Source organism: Parus major, chromosome 9, assembly GCF_001522545.3.
Source record: "Parus major isolate Abel chromosome 9, Parus_major1.1, whole genome shotgun sequence".
NCBI classification, from domain to species: domain Eukaryota; kingdom Metazoa; phylum Chordata; class Aves; order Passeriformes; family Paridae; genus Parus; species Parus major.
In genome coordinates, this window is record NC_031778.1 from 3,318,925 (window position 1) to 3,339,474 (window position 20,550).

The following is a 20,550-nucleotide window of genomic DNA, read 5'->3' on the forward strand; positions in this document are numbered from 1 at the left end:
GCTGAAGTTTGGTGGGAGACAGCATTTTTCAGCCTGTCTGCTTTGAACAGAGGCAGGTACAGCTTAGGACAGCAACAGGCATTTAGAGTTTCACTCACTCCAGGGAGGGCCTTCATTTTCTCCATGGACTTCAAATCAGTGGAGCACAGCAGAGTCAAACAACTGCAATTGTTTCTGTTTGTGGGATCAGACTCCACAAGTGCTACACTCATACCAGCCTGGGGCTGCTGGTCACATTCTGCTGCTGAAGGGAGAACTGTTCATTCAGACATCCCCAAACACATTCAAATATCCCTATTAAATAAAGTAAGCTTATCAACTAACAAAATACTACAGACATCCATCTATTATGCAAAAGATCAAGTCCCACTGGAGTAATAGTTTTTCTCTTGAGTCCAAGAGAATTCATTCTGATTTGTACAGAACATGAGATCTCTGTCCCATTAGGGGGACTAATGTTTTGCCTTCTGTTACTGCCTACTTTGAGCAGGAGGATATAAGTATATACGGAGTAAATAAGAGAAACTTGAACAGGAATAGTGAAGACTTCAATTACTCCTTCTAAGTTCGATTTAGAGAAGAAAAAAATTTACATCCCTCCCTGTTAACGTTACTCTGTTTTCATCTGAGTATTTCAATCCAATGTCTATGCATTACATATAAATTAACTCTCTACATATCAGCGTGGTTCAATTTTCTTGCTTCTATAAAACATTGATGATGTTGATTTATAGCATCACTCAATGAAAAGGCACTCTGAGATGATGGCTGAGTGGCACTTTAATTCCATACAATAAAGTAAATTCTAGGGTGCCACTGGAGCAAATTGAAATAGAAAGAAATTGTTCCCAAACACAGATGAACAGTACAGTGCCATATTCCTTCACCCAACACAGGTATGAGCTTATATGAAACTTGGGTTTAGCTTTTTGCAGGAATTAAAACTGATTTTAAAACAGTTTTGTATTTATGAATAATCATAAAAGATAAAATTATGGGCATTTTAAAAAACAAAAACCAAAGGGCTGTTTAATGCTGAGGAGTCTACACAGTGTTCATTTGAGAATTTTGCAAAGGCACTAGAATGAGAAACTAGCTTATTCTGGCTAATGAAAAATATATCTGCTAAGTTATGGATAAAATACTTTCATAAAACCATCTATTAATTTTGTTAGATTTGTTATTTTAATAAAATCAGTGTTTTTATTTCACAAAATTAGTCTCTTATTAAAGCCCCCATTATTGTGTGGTTTCACTTGTGTGCATATTTGCTGTTTGTGATCTTGAAAACACTGATTTGAGACAGTCAGCCCAAGAGTCCTCCCAAAGTCCTCAAAAGAGAACCAACAGAAAAAAGTGTCTTTACTGTGTACTGCAAACAGCTCTGAATAACCTGGACTGTTGTGGAAATGTGATTTGGATTCCATCTCCAAATAGCCAGGCTACACCAGCTCAGTTTCACTTCCCAAACCGATTTATTGGCAATGGAGCATGAACCAGGATGAACACAGCTGGATTTGCATCTCCAGCTGAGCTCACAGAGCTGACAAAACAGCAGCAAGAAATCCTGAGGTGCTTCACTTGGAAATTAAACAAGTGTATCCCAGAACACTGCAATACACATCAAATGCTGCACACTCAGTTTCAGGTTATTTTATCTTTCATCCTAAGAAATATTATGCATTTCCCTTATGGAAAAAGCAGAACTCAAAAGCAGACAACCAGTCTACTGGTAGCTTTGTATTCTATTTCTGTCCACGTAAGTAAGCAGCTCCAGTCAAGAGTTAATTATCCTTTCACACATAAAAAGAATCTTAATTATCTGACACCATATTAAATCTCAAAGAGAGGCAATTTATAGTAGATGGTAAAAATTGATGATGGCACATGCCCACAAGCATGTTGTTTTGCTTCTGAACCTAACTGGAATCCAGAGCAGTGGAAAAAGAAATTCAAAAAAGTAAGAATTTAGGAAAGAGGGTGGATGACAATAAAGCAAATTATGTGAATTGAAAAGTTAAAAATCTAGATATAGTCTGGCTTTACTCTGGAACCTAAAGTTGTTCAAGTTTGGATTTTAATGAACTGGTACATGTACAGATATAATTTATATTGTTCCAAGTGTCCTTTTTTAGGTCACCATCTCAGAAGTATACTTGAGCATAGTCTCTGACATACAGCTATTCTTAAATAAAAAAAACAAACAAACAAGCAAACCCAAAAAACCACAACCTCCCTCCCCAACAAATGAACAAAAAACACCCCCCAAAACAAAACAAGCAAAAAAACCCAACCCAACAAAACAAAACTAACAAAAAATTCCAAACCCTGGTCTGTACAGGAGTCTAAGACTACCCAAACAAACTTATTTGAATTATTCCATTAATTCAGTTGTGGAGGCAATAACATAGCTTCAAAGAACAATGGACATCATTTCAACAGCAATAATAATTTTACACCAATTATGTGTGCAAATAAAAGGAAATTCTATTCCATCCAAATGCTGCAATGCTCAGGGTTTGATCTAAGAGGAATGAGACACTTTTCTTCTCTCACTCCTGACCCCTCAGAGTGGGGAGTGTTCCATCTATCCTACAGAGAAAGGCAGAATTTATGGTATTTCTCTGTTTCCCAGGGCACAGCTGTGCTGCAGCCTCAGCTGCTCAGGAGGGTTGAGAAGATTTTCTCATCTCTTACACCTTGTGGCTCAAGTTTTCACCTAATGCTGTATCTGCTCTTCTGAAATTAACTCTGATTCTGCAGCACAGGTAGCAAGAACGAGTTTTTCAAAAGCTGTAACACAAATTGTCTCTGCACATAACAACACTAAGGGAAAAGTGCTTTAATCACTTCAGGGCACTTTCTTTTGCATCATTATGAGAATTATCTTATTATGTTAATGTTTTCTACTGAAGTTTTAATCCATTGAGGATCTCTGGAGTGATACTGAAAGGAACAATTAACTACCAGCTAGAAATGTTTAGGTATGAGGAAGAAATGAGAAGTTCTGGGAGAACAGTCTCAAAAAAAATAACAAATCCATTTATGTTGATTGAAGCAGCAGAAACGAGAGGTTTTTCTCTGTTCTCCCATAAAATACAACTTTACCCATTGAGAAATGTATCACTGGAAGTAGAGGGAAAAAACACCTTTGAGGATTAAATATTTGAGATTTTTCTCTGCATTTTATAAAATATCTCATTAGTTCAGCACTGGTTACCATGGAAGTAATAAAGCTCTGAATGAAACAGTGGCATTGTTAGTAATTAAGGATTTTGGGGATTATGAGATTTTTTTTTTTCCTCCATCAAGCTCCTCAACGAAAACAAACACAAAAACACATTCAGGGAGAAAAAGAATTCATTTCCTAGCAGCCTAATCTAGGACTGGTATCAAGTTTGACAAAACATAGAAACATTCATGTTTTAAAGTTTTTTACCACAGCATTTCAAATACCTATGTAGGAGAAAAACTCTGCAGAGCCCCCAGCAGTTTGTTTAGCTTAAAACAAAGCACCAGAACCCTTGCCACGAATAGGGTAACTAGAGCTCAAAGTCCTGTATACAATATATAAGGAAACTACTTAATTTTGACACCAGCACTTTTGAGCTCCACTGGAATAGCGGGTACATGATTAGGAGTTGTTTAATTGAATAAAGACTGGTTTGTAGTAGAAAAAGAAATGGCAAATGATGGTGTTCATTTAATTCACTTGGGATTCAGCTTGTTTTCTGCTTCCTTGGTATTAATGAAAAGAAATCTAATTTGTTCTACATGGCAAGAGCTGTAATTTAGATACTTATTAATGCACAGTTCTGATAGCAGCTCTCTGACAAATGTAGTTTTTTAAATGTTTGTTTTGTAACTCCAGGAAGCTGTAAATGTAACAAAACAACATGTTTTGCATCCAAGTATAATAAAATTGGAAAAAAATCCGCTTCTTACTGCAAGCAGGAAGCCTTGAAGACTTAACCAGAATCTGGCAAGAGAGCTTTTGTAACACCATGACTTAAAATATACATGTCAATACGTTACTTTTTGAACTTTACTGTAAATCATGCTTGACATTAAGAAAAATGACAAAACAGTTCTCCTACAGTCTCTAACATTTCATAACACTACACACACTGGAGGCAATCTCAAACTCCTTGGAAAAATATTACTCAAATATTACCCAATTTTAAATAATTGGGCTTTGTCCCAATTATTTAAAAGCTACCACATCTATTCTAACCAGGAGAATCCTTCCTGACACTGCCTGCATTCATTCTTGCCTCCCAAGGAATGCTCCTGTTACTTCTTTCTGCTGCATGAGTAGAGGAGTGTCACAGGCTTTGCAAATCTCAGCTGCACCACAGGTTCCTAAACATATAATAAAAAAGACTTCAGACTAGATGCATAGAGCACTCTCATCATGCTGGCAATTAAGCTACTGTATTTCTAGAAACTGAAACTTGTTTTCAATGAGTTGTACAAACTTTTAAATTTTGTTTCTCAAACTCCATTCTATTCCAGCTAATTGTCTAGTTTGCTAGCTGCTAATTAGCTGCAAGTCAATAACTGAAGTTTCTGTCAACAGGATTTGAATTTCAGCTATAAAGCAATGAAAATTCATTTCCACTAGCACACCTTAGAAATTCTTCCAATTAGCTGCCTCTTGTCTTGATTTATTCCCTTGGGATGAATACTTACAGTCCTGAACTTTATTTGTTGCTGCACATATATAACCAGGATTATTTTCCAAAAACCTATTAATGTTTTCTTTTTATAAATCACCCCTAATCTATTTCCACTAGGATGGTGCCCTTATAACGTAAAGCAATTAGTATCTTGAACACCATTTTGTAATAAAACCTAATTAGCAATAATTACAATGGAACAAAAAATAGTTACCATTAGATACCTACAGGCTTTTTGCTTGGATGGTAAAATAATGAGGCCATCTAAAAATGTTTTCCTCTTCAAAGTAAAGATCCAACATACAGACCCTTCAAAATAATATATTAAGACAATATATTTTAAAATTGAAATACGATTAAACTTTAAGACACAAAGCTGCAAGCAGAAAAAACCCAGTTTCTCTTTTCGTTAATACAAACATTCAGAAGTCTGAAGGCAAAACTTAGCAAGCTGGTAACAAAAAAAAAAAAAAAAGTCACTTTTCGGTTTTAGATTTCCCAGATTTTTTTCACTCATGTTAGATCTTGCAATGGCACAAGAGATACAAAACAATTTTTCCTGTAAATATGAACACATTGGACCCATCTCCTTCTTTACTTGCTGGCTTTAGTTATGGGTTCTTCTGAGAAGAGGTCTTTTTGTGGAATGGTATGAAAGAAGACAAGATTCACTGAAGGAGAGCAAGGCTATCAAAAGCATTGTCTTCCAGCAGAAGGAAAGTATAAAAGACTGGAGAAGCATTTTCATCTACTTTATTGGACATTAGTTTTGCTCTGGTTCCACTGCATTAGATGACATGTAAATATTGTGATGCCATGTTAAATATTGCCTTGTACAAGCACATCTGAACCTGACTCCAAGAGATTGATTTACCTGGGCATTGTATTTGTATAGACAGGAAACTGTACTAATGCTCATATTTGATCAAGAAAGGGATGAACTTCCAGGTACAAATTCATACAGGAGATTTTGCTGTTCTGTTTGTACACTGAGCTCAGATGGGACAATAAAAGCACTGACAAACTTGAAGGGAAAATAAGTGTTAGAATGAACTTAGGTTTCCCTCTGATAAATTACATGAGATGCTTCAAAGTAAGTGGAAGAACTGAAAAGAAAACAAGCAGGACACGAGACTACTCTCTTCAGAGGAAAATAAGGAAGTTCACTATACCAGCATCTCAGTTCTGGGCAAAACTTTACCATTTTCAGTTGTGAGCCCTTTAGGTCAGGTCTCCAACACTGAGCAGCCTGCATCCAGTGCCTCATTAAGTCCTGAAGAATTCTTGAAAGACCTTCTGGGTACTTTTAGATGCTGCACTGAATATTCCCCAACAGCAACTGTCATCTGTTATTGCACTGATTCAGTGCCATTAGAATTGTGCTAAATAGAAGAAGGGGAGAATATTAATTTGGAAATTACTGATGGACACGTGGGTAGATCAGAGCTGGGCAATCAACAACTGTATTAAATTTAACAAGAGGAAGTGCAGAACTCTCTAACTGGGATGGGATTATTCCAATTATAGGTAGGAATTGGGAGACACTGCTGGAGAACAGTGCCATGTGAAAAAGCTGATGAATACAAGTAGCCAGTGGGCCCTGACATAAAAGGGCCAAGCTGTCACTGCCAGCTGGTCACAGGACACGACTGCCACACCTCAAGGGCTCTGAGCAGTTTTGGGAGCCAAAAAGACAAAAAACCATAAGAGCGTCCAGAGGAGTGCCTGACTGGAAACTAAAACTGTGTGTAACAGATTCTCTTAGCAAAGGATTGTTTCTCTCATTCATAAGGATTAACATAACACAAAAAGGACTTTGCCACTTTTATCAGAGAATAAAGATCCACTGCATCTGTTTGTGTTACAGAATACAATGGCCCTCTGCTAGAGAGAGAATTCTTTCAATAAAGAATTGGAAACAAAAACTGATTGGAAAGCAACCCTAGAAAAATATTACCTAAACAGCAAGCCTGTGATGGCAAGTCAACATTTCTAGAACACAGAAGAATCCTTTGAGTCTGAAATACTACAGATGTAAGCACAAGGTCTCCTGAATTCTGCTCTGGGTGTTTGGAGTGAGAAATGAAGAAAACATCTGGATGGCTAATCCAGGAAAAGTTGATCTACACATTTTGCTATGTCTGTTGTGCACTCCTAAAACACAAAGTATAAAAATACCAACTACCATTCTTCAGCACATGTCACCCTAAGATCTCAACAAGCTTTGCTCATACAAAACATTTATACTGCACATGTCCATGTGTCTTAGGAAATAAAAGTTTATTCTCCTAGAGCTGGTGCAGTCAGCTCTGGACTAAGAACTGGTAGGGAGCCAGGCAGCTACTCTGGTCAAAATGCAGCCCAGACTGAAGGAGCAGACCGGGATAATACACTCTAGCAACCAAAAAAGCTTAAAATTTGTTATTCAGTATATATCTGTCTTCAGCATAGTTCCTAATACCAGTGTGGATCAGCACTGGACTGCTGGATCAGAATCATCTGACTTTCAGGGACAACTTGTCTTCCCTTATACATTGTCCACACACAAGAAGTAAAACTGCATTTTGGGGAAAGTGGTGGTCAAAAAATTAAAATGAGCAACAACCTTTCGATGTGCCATGTTTCTCATGTCCTGGATTTCAGCTAAAGCCCACGAAGCTGTGGGTAGGACTGAACTGTGCAGGAATTCAGGGTGGGGGAAAATCAGGCAGTGCACACAAGTTGTGTTGTAGGGGTTTTTATCTATGCCTGATAATGCACTAAAGCTCCAAAATGTCAACACACAGGATGAAAATCACTTTTTCCCCCCCTGCTGTTAACACTTGGAAATTCCTCATTTTCATTAATTACATCATCAATTTGTTTCTATTGGTATCTTAATCTTCCTGAAAGCCATTTCACCCCTTTTGAGAGCACCAGCAGAACATTACACATCCCAGTGTTGTCACAGAGCCTCAGAAGATGGCCCTGCCCATTCTGAGCTGAAGTCAGTCCGGGCTAAGGACTGCAGATGCACCTTTCCACAAGATTAGCCACCAACACAAGTTTAATTTCCTATGTTTTCCAAGCTACAGAGAAGTGAAGAGTGTGGAAGATAGGCAGAGAAAAAAATTGGTTTAGGCTAACCTGAAACCTTACATTTGTCTTCATGTCCTGTCCCCCTGTGTCTTTGAGGAAATCAACAATAACTTCAGTATTTTTACACTCCTTCTACCACTGAGCCACAAGTTATTACAGCAACCCAATTTCCAGCTAGAGCCACAAAATGTGATGGACTGTGCTTCTAAGGTGAAAAATGTGTGAACTGGCTGAGGTCAAAGACACAAAGGAATTTCTATTTTGACTGGTTTCTTCCCTTTAAAGGCCTGTTTTCAGATTCCATCCCATTTCAAATATATGACACAGTACAGAAATGCAACTGGGAATGTCCCTAAACAAATCTTCAGCACTTGGCCACCTACATCTTTGATAATGCCTTTAAAATATAAATCATGCTACAACAAATATTCCTCTAGGGTTCTCTTCAAGACATTATCTCACACAGCTCAGCAGGGTTTTATTTATCTAAGTCATCCTTTTAAGTTAAATCACACGTTTGTCAAATGTGCTGCTGATCAGGGCCTTAGATTACTCATGTGATTAGCGTTAGAGCCGGAAACAAGGTTCTTGGCATTCCAGTGATGATTTGTTTAGGAAATTGATATTGGCATTTTCTGCATCATTTGCTCTTTCACCAGTGAATTACATTCCTGTCTTCAATTCTCCTAAAGAAATTTCAACCTTCTGGGAGAATAAAACTAATTAAAAAACCTAGAAAATTTAACTTCAGGCAGAGTCTGAGCTTCCTGTTATAATTAATGTACCTATTGATCTATTAAAATAATAAACTAAAAATCACAGTCTATTGCAGAAAAGAGTAAGGTGTTTGAGGTCAAACACTAGTTTATCCTTTAAAGGATGGTACAGGGTTTCTTAAACAGTCTATAGGTTAACCTGGCAGCTTTCCAAGATAAGATGAGAAGAAGGAATGGGAAAAAGGCCCTGCAGAAGACACAGGGAAACAATTGGTCATATTAAAACATGTTTCTTTCTTTACACAGACAGAACTGCCTGTAAAAATAAAGAGATGATGCAAAGCATTCATTCTTCTCAGGGACATATGTTAAACTGCCTAGAGACAAATGTTTTTGTTGTTTTGTTTTTGTTTTTTTTAGACCATGTTAGTTAACAGAGTTTATTGTAAGGTAGTCTTAATTCTGCAATGTACCCTCTGTGAACTTTTGTCCTCTTCCCCAGTCTTTCCTCAATACAGCTGCTGCTATTACACAAGTTAGAAAGAAAAGGTCTGCTTTAGATTTTCAATATCAAAGACAAAACAAATCAATTCTAATTTTTCAGGAGATGAAACCACTGATGCAGAAGGTCATTAAATACTGTCTGCATTTCTGTGGCAATGGAGCCCAGAATAAAGGATCTTACAAAATTACAATCACTGAGATTGAGAAGATGAAGAGAAAGGAAAAGTTTCTGCTCAGGAGAGGGTGTTGAATATATTTACAAAAGAGACATCCTCCTTATTAATCCCATATTACTGATTATATCCACTGAGTACTTAGGTGCTATCCCTGTGATGAAAATCCTTACACAGTATAGGAATTTATGACCCAAAATTCCAAAGCAAAATTAATCTTTGCTGCCAGCTGTCTTCCACTAGCATCACTATGTACCTGTAGCTTAACTTCAAATTTAAAAAAAGCCTTAACAAACAAACTGATGTTTTCATTTCAACCAATGCAGTCATGTTTCTTTCTGGTATCTTATGCAATGGAATCTTTTTCACAATTACCACAAAAACATATTCAAAATTCAAAAATCACTATGTCAAATTGAAGCAACAAGAGTATTGCATAGATGAACCCCAAAAGCAATGTCAAACAAAAGAGCAGGAAATCTGAAATTGGCATCTATGATTTAGGCCCAACACTGGACCACAATCTGCAAAATGGCACATAACAATTTACACATTAATTCTTTCTGCATCACCTGAACAGCCTTATCAGCATAGTTTCCAGTCCTTTAGTCTTGCTGGGTTCTTCGTAACACCCCTGAATTTTTATTTCCCTGATCAAAACCACTTGTGTGAATATATTAGATATTCATCACAATTTTAAGTCAGACTTAAAAGTATTGGTTTGGTTAACCTTCCCTTTTTTGCTTGTTTTCTTTCTCTACCTATTCTCTTTCCTTTAATCCTTCAGTTGCCTTTTGCTTAGCAAGTATTGGGTTTATCCAGACAATACCATTTTTCACTGAGCCTGTGACCAATGAGGCAGTCAGAAGCGTTGACCTAAACAGTTCAACATTCATTCAGTTTTGTCAGGTGAAAAAATTCCTGGCAAGACTTTGAGCTGAGCCCTCTGTTTCTGCAGAGGCAGTACAACAGCAAAAGGCTGAATGAAAACCAAACAAACAGAAAGGATTTTTTTTTTTTTTTTTTTTTCACTTTTAGTATTGGTTTCCTCTCCTCTTTCTTTGCATTTGTCTTCTTTTCACATGAAAGAAGTAGGCTTGACTTCAGTTGTAGCTCTGGCCCTTCTCAAGTAACTATCTCTATTAACTCTCCCTTGGCTAACCATCCCTACAAGGAACATTTTTTATTATCTCAAAATAGATTGTGTCAGTTGTTGTTAGAAACGGCAATTCCTTTTTTTCTCCTGTATCACTGGAATTAATTTCAAAGACCTGCAAAATGTGATAGTAAAAGGTTCTAAAATGTTAGAAAATTCAGAGACTTAGAAAGAAAGTTAGGTTTGGAAAGCCCTGGGAAGAGTAGGCCCTGAGAAATGTTAGGCCTTGTGCTTGCTAAAGATCATGTCAAACTGTACCTGTGTAATCAGTATATGATAAATGATACGATTGTTAGATGTGATTAGATACAATTATTGTTTAAAGAATATGAGAATGTTAGGGGGCTGAGGGGGATCATGAGAAATCCATGCTTGGGTAAAAAAAATGCTTACAATAGAACAATATAAGTTTAATAATTAATATGTAAGTTATATAATGATAGAGTATAAAACATGTTCAACTCAAAACCAAATCGGGTCAGATTTGGGTCTGTGTACCCCTGACACCCAGAGCTCTTCAATAAAGCACCTTCATATAATGCTTCTGTGATTATGTGTGTTCCTGAATGCTAATAAATGCACTGCCCTTGGGTTTGAACTGGCCACTGTGCACTGCAAACTACAAGCCCTGCTTCACTAGCCAGTGGCATAGGCTACCTGCAACTCTCTTGCTCTTTATTTGTACTCAGTGTTTTTTCCCTCCAAAACAATGCTGATTCTCTAATGCAACACTGTGTAAATTAATTTTCAATATCTACACATTTAAATCAGGTAATCTAGTTTATTTTCCTGTAGTCACCATATTCCACAGACTGAAAACAGAAAGGGATAGTTCAATATCAAGTTATCTTACATAAATGCTTTAGCAGGCTTTCCCAAAGTTCACACACATTCTCTCCCAAAGTTCATGGAAATTAATGTGAACAAACTGATTCTCTGATTCTGAGATGTGGAACTAATAATAAAAAGTATTACCCAAACTACAGTTGTTAACAGAACTGTAATTAGGATTTTAAAAATCAGAGTTACTATTAACTTTCAACAGTCAGCTTTTTATGGTTACATTAATTAGGAAAACATTGTAAGGTAAACAGCACCATATGCTTTCAGTGAAAAATTATTTTGTGAAGTTATCTTGCCTTCAGTGTATCACCTCTTCTCTTTCTAGTACCCAGAAATGCTGCTCTGGGAAAGTCTGCTCTGTGATTTCACCTAGGACAGACCCTGCACGGAGTTACCTTCTCTTACCTTGGGAAAATGGCACTAGGGCCACACTTTACCTAGGAGATAATTTAATACTATACATACATACATATATATATACACACATACATACATATATATATATGAAATAGCTGAACATGGCCTGTCCAGTTCTGAAATCAGATTCAAAACTCACAAAGACTCAAGTTCATTTTTGGATCAAGTGAGTGCTCAAGCCATTTGTGAACTACTAAAAGCTGCATTAAATGACAGGACATCTCTATTACCTGCTACAGCTATATTAAATATTTTTACTAGCCGAATGACAAAATTTTGATTCTTGTAACTATATTACAATCAGTGTGACAAGTATGTAAAATTTAAATTGACTGCATTATGATAAGGTCAATTATGATTGGTATGGCTAAAAGCAAAATGCAAATCTGTCATCTAAAACATTTAGGAAACATTTCTCTTATTCTAACTACCTATGTGTATTTTACATAAAAGTCACATGAAGATCACTTGTCATTCTACAATACCAACATCCATCAAATGACAATGTATTCCATCATCAGCTATTTGCTGTAATGGAAACAGAGTCCCTGAAATACAATGTTCTAGAAGGATAAATGAGTCTCACTTTGAAAATGAATGTCCCTGCTTCACCTCAGTGTTTATTTCCTGTGAGTGCCAAGGGATGCTGAGACATTCATCTAGCAGTGGGAGGACATTATCCCATTCCAATGTTCTGTTCTGATATTCTCTCTTAAATAATCCAAGGTCTATTATCAACATACCTGATCTATAAAGCTTCATCTTCCAGTATGTGTACATACTGTGTACACTGGGATCAATCCTGGAAGATACCCACATGATGGAGCCTTTCAGAGAACCTTGAAAAAGGCTTCACTATTTTGTGGCCTTCTGTCCTTAGCTGTGAGAGACTGATACACAGACTCAGCCCAGCAGGGAATCTGAATAGTCTATTCAAAGAAACAAACTGACTTTCTGCACTTTTCAAGGCACAGTATTTCCTGCCATGGTAATTCTTACTACATGGCCAATCCTATGCTGCCACATCAGCAACACATTCAAAATGTCCAGTGTCCTTCTCTGGGGTGATCATGTTCAGGGCTCTGCCAGCTTCCAGCAGGCTCCTCTCTGCAGGACTCTGCTACATGATCCTGTAGAGACAAGGCACTGTGTGCCTCCTCTGTGCCACCCTGAGCCCCTCTGTGCCACCTCTGAGCCCCTCTGTGCCACCTTCCGCTTCTGCAGGCGTGTCCCACAGCTCAACTCCATCCCATCTCTTCTCACACTTAGCCAATATCAAATGTGCAAAAAAAAAAAAAAAAACAAACCACAAATTAAAAAGAAAAAGACATACTTATGTTTTTAATATTTGATTCAAATAAGGGCCAACAGCAGAATTTTAGTCGGTTTGGTAAAGTTAGTTTTTGAAGGCTTATGATTGTGCTCACTTTAAGGTCCTGAATATATATAAAAAATATTAATTTTAGTGATTTTAGTGGTTTCAGTTCAGAAAACCATTCTGTGAACTTATAATTACACTCACACCTGTAGAGATATGAGCAAAACCACCAGCCTTTTGCAGAATGAAGCTGAATGCTTTACTCTAATACAGAATAGAACTAAGCCCCAAGTACTGAAAGTCTGCTCAGAGTGTACAATAACATTAGCATTTCAGCTTCAAAAAACACCTCTGACCTTCCCTTTCATGCCTGACACTTTCAAATCCTGAAAAATTGGCCACAACGTTCTTCTAACTCCACCTGGCTGCAGGATCAGGGTCACACAGACACAACTGACTTAAAGCCTATGCACCAGGTACTGCAAGAAAAATACACTACATCTCCTTGAAGAAAGTCTGTAGATTCTGTTATAGGGCTTATTATCAAATAGCATCAGGAATAAAAGTGGATGGTTTTTGTCACACAAAGGACATGGCAGCATTTTCCTAGGTGTGCACTGCTTTTCCATGTTTTTCTCATCACAGCAGCCATGCAGATTTATTTGTTCATAAGAACTTGAAAACAGTAAACACAAATTAGGGTCCCAGCTAAGTCACTAGTAAAATGAAGACAAGGGAGTTTAGAAACATACAAATCAAATACTAACAGAGAACACTAAGAACAATATCTTCATCTCCCAGTGTATTAAACCTTAGAGAACTTTCCCTATTCTTTTCTGCATTATAAATTCTACTCTTCAATGTCCAGTATCATGGAAGTGTAGAATAGGTGTCCTCTCTCTATAGGTTTAGTTGAAAACAACCTCTCAAACTCACTTTGAGCCTTTTTCATCTGATTGGTCCTACTTTGGGTTTGAAGCTTCCTTAGTTGAAAAATTTGGTTGTTAGATCATTCCACAACACACCTACACCACAGTGAAGATTTTATTTTTAAGGTTTAACTAACATTCACCAGCAGTTCCATCAGTGCAGTTTCAGTCTCTAGATGCTTCCAATCACTTGGTTTCATGCATTTTGAATACAGTCAACCTGGACATGATTTCCAGCTAAAAATAAAATAATAATGCAAATTTCATATTCACATAAGACCAGTGAGAAAAAAAAAGAAACAAACAGGAAAACCAGAATAAAACCAGAAAAGATACTGCCAGCAAAAGCAATATCAAGGTTTTTTGCTTGACCTGGAAGTATTTTAAACATACACATTTCATTTGATGTGTGCATGGAATTATTTTCAGTTCCGTAGAATCTCTTTGAAGTCAATATAAAACTTGGAACCATTTCTAGGTTTCTGCACACACAGGAAAATGTTTATACTCCTCAGTCAGCATTTGGCAGGAGAAGTCCTCAACTTCCCCTATAGTTTGGCAAAAATTCAAGCCTTATACTATAAGTTTGGCAAAACTATAGTCTGGCAAAAATAAGAAAACTTCACCCAAAGTATTGATGTTGTCAAAAAAAAAAAGGCCTAAACAAAAAGTAATGGGCTGATGGCTAAAACACCAACATCAAAATGATTTTCCAAGTGCTACATGACAAGGTAGCTGGAGAGAAGAGGCCATGCCTTGTGCTTCATGGACTGAAATATGCAGCTTCCATGTGACTAGAAAATCACTGGAGATTCTGACATTTCAAAAACTGCTCTTCTGCATGAACATCCTTTATAAGATTTCCAAAACAGTTACAAACTACTGCTTTTATCCTTAGGATTTCTGTTGCGTTTCTAAACTCACAGCGCTTACTATCATTTCAACTTTGTTTACCAATGTTTGCCCAACAATTAAGTCTATGCCTGAAGAGATCTAGAGGAAAGAATTTTAACAACCTCACCACTGATACATTATGTTTGCCAGATGGACAGAATTCAGGTACTTTTTACTTCAGAAGTCAGATATGTCCATAACACTTGCTTATTTTCCCTGATATTAACAGTATATATTTAATTTCCTAGCAATTTTGACAATGTACAGCCACAACTCCTGTAAAGTCACAACATCAAATGCATGCAATAAAGCATGTTTGAAGAAATCAGCAATGCATTTTTAAAAGGAATACAAAAATCCAAGCTTACATACTTGGGATTTTTTGTTTGTTTTTTTTTAAGCAACTAAGCTTTAGAATTTAAAACAGTAACTCTAAGATGCAGAAGAAGGACACATTAAGTAAATACAAGTTAGGACAACAGGATGCTTTAACCTGAGGCACCTTTCCCTCTGCTACACACTGGAAAACCACCAGCACCCAACTCCTGGCACACCACCACGCAAAATATTTATGTAAAACTTCATTAGCAATTCAACAAATGCAAATTTTAAGATAATTTGTAAATATTCCTCCCTAATTTAAAAGCATCATGCAGCAGCATTATGAATTATATGGGTAAATCTCTGCTATAGCTCAGGGAGAATAGACAATATGTTTACATAATTCTGTTCAGATCAATAAGGCCTGAATAATAACTAAACCTATAAAGACATAAAGAGACTTCAGGGAACCTACTTTTACTATTAAGGAACTGCCTTTGCACCTAATTTAAAAATACAATAGACCCGCTATTACATTTGTGGGATCCTTGTTAATTGTTTTATTATATATTTAACATTTGTAACGGCTCTCACAAGTCCAAATTTAATAACTGATGATCCATTATTTGGAAAATAACCTAAAGTGTCTAAGATATGTAGCATTTTCCTATACAGAAGTATTTTTTTTTAATGAAGTATTTTCTGAACTTCCATAGGACCATCTTAATTTTCATGTCCAACATTTATTCTCTGAGATTAACAGTAAAGCATTAAAACAAATAGGATTAAAAATTTATAGATAAATAATACACTGCTTCCTGATATTAGCAGTGTACTTTCAGCAGTAAAGGGGTTAAGTTACAAACAAAATAATAACTATTAATCATCTTAATTGTTCAGTTACATATTCCCTTAGGACTCCATAAAGCACACTTACGTATAGCTGCACTAAACCTAAAACTCCATTCTGTGTTAACCTTCCTATTTTTTGAGGTGAGTTTTTTGTTAAATTAGTGCCAAGGTTAATTTACCTACCAGGACTCAGAGGACAATACCCTGGAAAATCCCCAAACATTTGCTGCCACACCTATTGTGTTCAAATTCTCCACAAGTCCTGCAACCACAATCATTACTACCATTTTTGTACATTATAAAAGTAAAAAATTTGCCACTAAGTATTATCTGGAAACTCAGCAGCCTCATATATTTTATTGTACTGCTTCTTCTTGTCCTAAAGATTCCAACTTTTATTCTTCCCCAGCTCAAATGGTATTTGCTTATAGAAATCTGAGTATGTTTTCCTCTTTGTGCCTTTTATTGAGCTGTACCTCACGCTCCAGGCAGTCACTTCCTCAGTACAGGACATTTGCTGTGTTTGTGGCTGCAGAGCTCCTGACACTCCTGTCTCACTGGGATGTTCCATCTACCCAACACCCAGCCCATGGAAGGGAAGCAAACATGGAAGGGAAGCCCACAGCCAGCACCTGGAGGGGTTTTTTGGCCATCAGTCACTTGTTGAGCCACATGCTGAGCTGTTTGTACTCAGGTTTCTTAGAGGGAGCTTTGGCCTTCATTTTGGAGATCATCCCTGGAAGTTCTGCTGATATAAATCTCCCTAATACAAACTGACAACAGGCAAATATTTTCTTCCTGTTCTCTTTCAGCACCCTTCTTGCTGCTGTGACAGGGGGAGAGGGAAGCCTCCTCTCTTCCAAGTCCTCCTCTAGCTTGTCTCACAAATGCCCACGCAGACGGGACCGTGCCAGGGAACAGCAGCATCAGCCCAAGGTGATCTCTGCCAGGTTTACAGAAGTTTCTGAGGCACACACTGTGGATTTTAACCACAGAAAACTCATGGCACAGGCAAAGCAAAGCACTGCTGAGCAGAGCTTTCTCAGCCCATGCCGGAGTTCCCAGATCCCGGGCTCCCAGCAGGAAGAGGAGACTGCACAGGGAGATGGAAGAGTTTGGGATCCAGCACCTCGGACACAGACTACACTGTCCTGGGTAGGGGCACAACACCAGGCCAAATTCCTGTGCTCCTTCTATTTTCTAGAATAAGGATTCTCCTCAGAAAGGCTGCAAAATTCAATTTTGTGACATTTTTGAAGGATCCTGGGATGGCTCTAACTTCAGCCATACCACATCTTGAAAAAAAACAATGAACATCTCTGGTAGTTTGACTGCAGATTCCAAAGGGAAACACTGCACTGGACACACTTCATTTGAATTAACATGCACATTTTTCTGTTCAACACCACGAGCTGCAAAATTCCTAATGTTCAAAAAAAACCTAGAAGTTGTCAGATTATTCAGAGGATGTAGTGGAGCAAGTATTTTATATTTATTCTGCATAAACGTCCACACACTTAGCAGGCCATCACATTCCAGCAAAAATATCTCAGTATAAACAAGATTGAAACAAATAGTCAAAAGGTACATCAAAGAGCAAAGCAGCAAGAGTTTGCTCCTCTAAAGTTATCAGTTTTCATCACTGAAGTGGAGAGATGAGAGACAGAAGAGGAAATGCTGGATGCAGTCATGTAAACAAAGCTATGGATTTGGGAATGTGAGATGGCCAACACTGCAGTTAGCAGAGAAACAAAGACTGCTGACTGAAATATTAAATTTCTGTCTATTTTTATATTAAATATTGGTATTTACTCATCCTTACCACTGCAGGTGGTTACAGGTTTATTCTAAAAAAACCCAATACTCACCACCCCCAGCACGTTTAAGTGTTCAGACTGTAAAATGTATTTACCTGAACTTCAGTTAAATGTTGATCTAAGAATGCTTTACACAAATAGTGTTCATACATGAACTTCTTCCCAGCTTTGAATTTCATCAGTGAAGAAAAACACCAAGGTCCAAAGCAGTCAATCCAATCAATTCTTCACAAACAGTTACAGCATCCCATGAAGCCAACACATCCATTCACTATATACACAACAATTATCACAGAGCACTCCAGGGTACCTTGTTGTCTAGTGCAATATAATTATTTCAACACTAATTTTGTTACACATTATTAGTATTACAAGAGCACCAAAATTAGGGCCCTATGAAATCCCAGACAGAATTTCTCATGGTAGATGTAAAAGCCAAATTTTCCAGCATGCACATGTCAACGTGCTGCTGTGGAAACTCCAGTCTCTTAGCACCCCTGTGTAGCTAAATCTCTGGTTCTGTTGTCGCCTAAATCAACATACCCAATGGTCTGCAAATTGCATTCACAATTTTATGATCATTTTAAACTGTTCTCCCTCCTCCTTCCATTAAAGATGAAAGTATTTAAAATCTACCACACAGCTCTTCTCTTTAAACTATGTTCATCTATAACCTAGGGCTAGGTTAACCTAGGTAAGATGAAGAAAAGCCTGCAGAAAGTGCAAAGTTATGACGCATTTCCCTGTGAAGCCATTTAAAGGTTCAAATATAGCACTTCATCCATTTTAATAACAGCTTTAGGAAATTGAAGTAAAAAAAAAGCTGTGCAACTTTTAAAATTCAACTGTCTCATAACCTACAGAACATTACTAAGAAACAGCTGTGCTACTTTTTCTAAGAACCATTTCCTTTCCTCCTTTTCAATGACCTAAGTAAAACCAAAAATTAGGATGAAAAAGAAAATACAAAACTGACACACATTAAATTTCCCTCACTTTTACCCTTTGACTCCCTTTGTACATAAGACATTACTACTGACTACTTTCTCATCTAAGAGCAACATTCTTCTGTCCTTAAAATGACTGTGCAATAATTGTGTTAAATTTAAAGCTCCCCAAAACACAATGATAGCTTTTCTTTCACATTCATAGTACAGCTAAAAGAATAAAGCAGGTCTGATTTTCCCCCATGTTTTAATGTGGAAATGATCTACTAAAAGAGCAGATTAAAAGAAATATTCAGGGGGAATGCTGAGGACAAACACTTCTGGGAAAGGTTGTGGCATCCCAGGTCAGATCAACAGACCTGGACTGGCTACCATACCTGGGCACTGTGGTGTCACCAGCTCTCTCAGCCCCATCTTTGGGCTGCTGCTCCCTAAAGGAAGAGTCTAGAAAATAAATGTGAAAATAAACTCCCATACACCCAAGATGCTGCAGAAAAGTCCAGGTTCACGAGGTTCCCCATAAACTGTGGGACAAGGAAACTCTGCCCCACCCAAGGCCAGTAGCCCCAGCTGTGGGTAATTGGGTAACTGGATAATGGCCACCAGCAGGCACTACCCAGTCACATCTGCACCACTGCCTGAAAAACCTCCAGACTCAACAGTGTGTAGCACAATTATTTGCACTGCAAACACCTGTCACTTAATAACAGTCCATCCCAGAAAACAGGTGAGAAGAAATACTAAGAAAGTAAGTCAATTCAATTAGCATAAAAATTCTGTTTGCTTCATCTGCTATACTGGTGCTTTACAGCAAAGCTAAAGATGGTTCTTCAGGTAACAGAGGTGAACCTGGTTGTCATTTCCAAGTGGGAAGGGGTTGAAAATCTCTTTTTTTCCAAATGAATGTGAACTAAGAATTCAGTATGTACATTTTGCAATATCCATCATTTATACAGCATGATTTGATGGCATGAAATGGAAGGCCAGGAGTGCCTTATGTCACTGCTGTGCATGATGGAAGCCATGTAGGACAGGCCCAATACCTGCAGTGGGCACTTGCCATGCAGCAGCTTCTGAAAAAATGCTGAAAGGTGCTGTCATGGAAATGTAATACAAAGATTCTTTAACTCAGTTATATTTCTGCTAGGATGAACCAAGAGAGTGATCCCATTTGCTTCAGAAATAAACCAGAACTGAAGACACAGCTTGAGCCCTCTGAAACGAAGTGATTTTGCAATAGGGAGGTCAACATAGCTTGCAAATGTTGAGGTTCTCCAATTCTTAAGTCACAATGATTTTATATATTGCTACAAATACTTAACAGCTCCCTGGAAGATTAAATTAATTTCTTACTCCTCAAATATCCACATGTCACATACCTTTGGTCTACTCTGAAAAGAGCCAAGTATACTTTACAGCTTCCAGACAGGACATACACTGGGATATTTAGTTTTAGAGCTCCGGTGAGACAACATAAATTAAAAATAAGCATGAATATACTAAATACTCTTGATGGGTTTAGTATTTTTATATTTTTACACGTCAGTGAAATTTGTTGCATGAGAGAAAACCTCACAAGGTGCTCACAGCTGGAATCATTTCACATCATCACAGCAACACTTTGTTAAATGCCACTGAATCAGGTCAGCAGTGGGGCATTATTAAGAGGGCTCAGATGGCTGGTTAAGGCAGTGCTGTTGCTGTACAAATGATCCTAAAGGTGTAACTGCTGTTTCCTTTTTCTCATTTAGTCTTCCTGCATGCTTGCCCTTTAGCACACAGAGCAAGTGCAGTTCTGTTGCTGTGTCTGGGCACAGGACAGGTCTTGCAGTGCTTCCACAATGAATTCCTCACAGCTCGCTCCAGCTTCTTTGCAGTTATAATCACCTCTGTGAGCAGGCTGGGG

At 37.6% G+C, this 20,550-nt stretch overlaps 1 protein-coding gene and 1 long non-coding RNA gene across 2 annotated transcripts in view; both read right to left on the reverse strand.

The window, feature by feature from the left end:
- CLSTN2 (calsyntenin 2) overlaps positions 1–20,550 on the reverse strand; it is a 191,863-nt gene that overhangs the window by 140,516 nt on the left and 30,797 nt on the right. The window lies entirely within an intron of this gene.
- Positions 3,356–19,080, reverse strand: LOC117244841. Its single transcript, XR_004498642.1, has 3 exons — positions 19,022–19,080; positions 4,908–4,988; positions 3,356–4,362 (listed from the first exon to the last, which is right to left on the reverse strand). It is a non-coding gene; the product is annotated as an uncharacterized LOC117244841 (long non-coding RNA).